The sequence below is a fragment of the Perkinsus marinus genome, assembly GCF_000006405.1.
Source record: "Perkinsus marinus ATCC 50983 genomic scaffold scf_1104296934310, whole genome shotgun sequence".
Taxonomy (NCBI): domain Eukaryota; phylum Perkinsozoa; order Perkinsida; family Perkinsidae; genus Perkinsus; species Perkinsus marinus.
Window position 1 is genome coordinate 1 of NW_003214854.1, and position 1,467 is coordinate 1,467.

Consider the following 1,467-nt stretch of genomic DNA (forward strand, 5'->3'; position numbering starts at 1 on the left):
AACGGTTCGAAACCGTTTTTGTGTCATGTCCTATAGTGTAACGCATCTTCTCCGCTATGATTTTGAAAGCACTCATCGACAGTTTGGCCGAGTGGTCTAAGGCGCTGGCTTAAGGCTCCAGTCCGAAAGGGCGTGGGTTCGAACCCCGCAGCTGTCAGTCTATATACCTGATTGGTGTTATATTGAGATGGAAAGTCTCGCCAGAGGCTAGGGTCAACTCCAGAGGAAGTGATTCGATGGGCGAGCGAGCTTGGTCGCTCGCAGGTGCTTCAATAATCCGAGGATTCCGAAGGAAAGTTATTAGTAACTGACAGTTTTTTTTTTCTTTTTTTTTCTTAGTGGACTGGGTGACGGGACAGACCCGTGTGAGACGTGAGTCGTTGATACGACACCACCTAGTCGGGCACCTGTCCCGTGACCGAAGCTTCAGGGGGGAGCCCTGCAAGTCTTCGGTCCTCTCCACACCACCTAGTCGACTAACTCTATCAAAGTTCCCCTGGTTAAGTGTAAATGGTTAGAGGATCACTGGAGCCAGAGTTGAAACCAGATCTTTTCAGAAGCGAGGTAGTGTAAGATCAAAACCTTTTGATCGATATTGTGCCATCGCACCTCGCAGAATCCGTTCAATCCATTTTTTGTGTCCTCTGGTTTGGCAGAGCGATGCATCACCTCGGCTATGAATCTTGAAGCACTCATCGACAGTTTGGCCGAGTGGTCTAAGGCGCTGGCTTCAGGCGTCAGTCCGCAAAGGCGTGGGTTCGAATCCCACAGCTGTTAGAAATTTCTTTTCGTGTGATTTGATGAAGAACGCATTCCGCGGAAACGGTTCGAAACCGTTTTTGTGTCATGTCCTATAGTGTAACGCATCTTCTCCGCTATGATTTTTGAAGCACTCAGCGACAGTTTGGCCGAGTGGTCTAAGGCGCTGGCTTAAGGCGCCAGATCGAAAGGTCGTGGGTTCGAACCCCACAGCTGTCAGCCTATATACCTGACTGGTCTTATATTAAGAACCGAGACCCTTTCAGAAGCGAGGTAGTGCAAGACCAAAACCTTTTGATCGATATTGTGCCATCGCACCTCGCAGAATCCGTTCAATCCATTTTTTGTGTCCTCTGGTTTGGCAGAGCGATGCATCACCTCGGCTATGAATCTTGAAGCACTCATCGACAGTTTGGCTGAGTGGTCTAAGGCGCTGGCTTCAGGCGTCAGTCCGCAAGAGCGTGGGTTCGAATCCCACAGCTGTTAGAAATTTCTTTTCGTGTGATTTGATGAAGAACGCATTCCGCGGAAACGGTTCGAAACCGTTTTTGTGTCATGTCCTATAGTGTAACGCATCTTCTCGGCTATGATTTTTGAAGCACTCATCGACAGTTTGGCCGAGTGGTCTAAGGCGCTGGCTTAAGGCGCCAGTCCGAAAGGGCGTGGGTTCGAACCCCGCAGCTGTCAGTCTATATACCTGATTGGTGT

The 1,467-nt window shown here is 49.5% G+C and overlaps 5 non-coding genes across 5 annotated transcripts; all 5 read left to right on the forward strand.

The window, feature by feature from the left end:
- Positions 1 to 77: 77 nt before the first annotated feature.
- On the forward strand, positions 78 to 157 carry Pmar_PMAR003777. The gene has a single exon. It is a non-coding gene; the product is annotated as a tRNA-Leu (tRNA).
- Positions 158 to 697: 540 nt separating this feature from the next.
- On the forward strand, positions 698 to 777 carry Pmar_PMAR003778. The gene has a single exon. It is a non-coding gene; the product is annotated as a tRNA-Leu (tRNA).
- A 121-nt stretch (positions 778 to 898) lies between these two features.
- On the forward strand, positions 899 to 978 carry Pmar_PMAR003779. Its single transcript has one exon. It is a non-coding gene; the product is annotated as a tRNA-Leu (tRNA).
- A 187-nt stretch (positions 979 to 1,165) lies between these two features.
- Positions 1,166 to 1,245, forward strand: Pmar_PMAR003780. The gene has a single exon. It is a non-coding gene; the product is annotated as a tRNA-Leu (tRNA).
- A 121-nt stretch (positions 1,246 to 1,366) lies between these two features.
- Positions 1,367 to 1,446, forward strand: Pmar_PMAR003781. The gene has a single exon. It is a non-coding gene; the product is annotated as a tRNA-Leu (tRNA).
- The last annotated feature ends 21 nt before the right edge of the window (positions 1,447 to 1,467 follow it).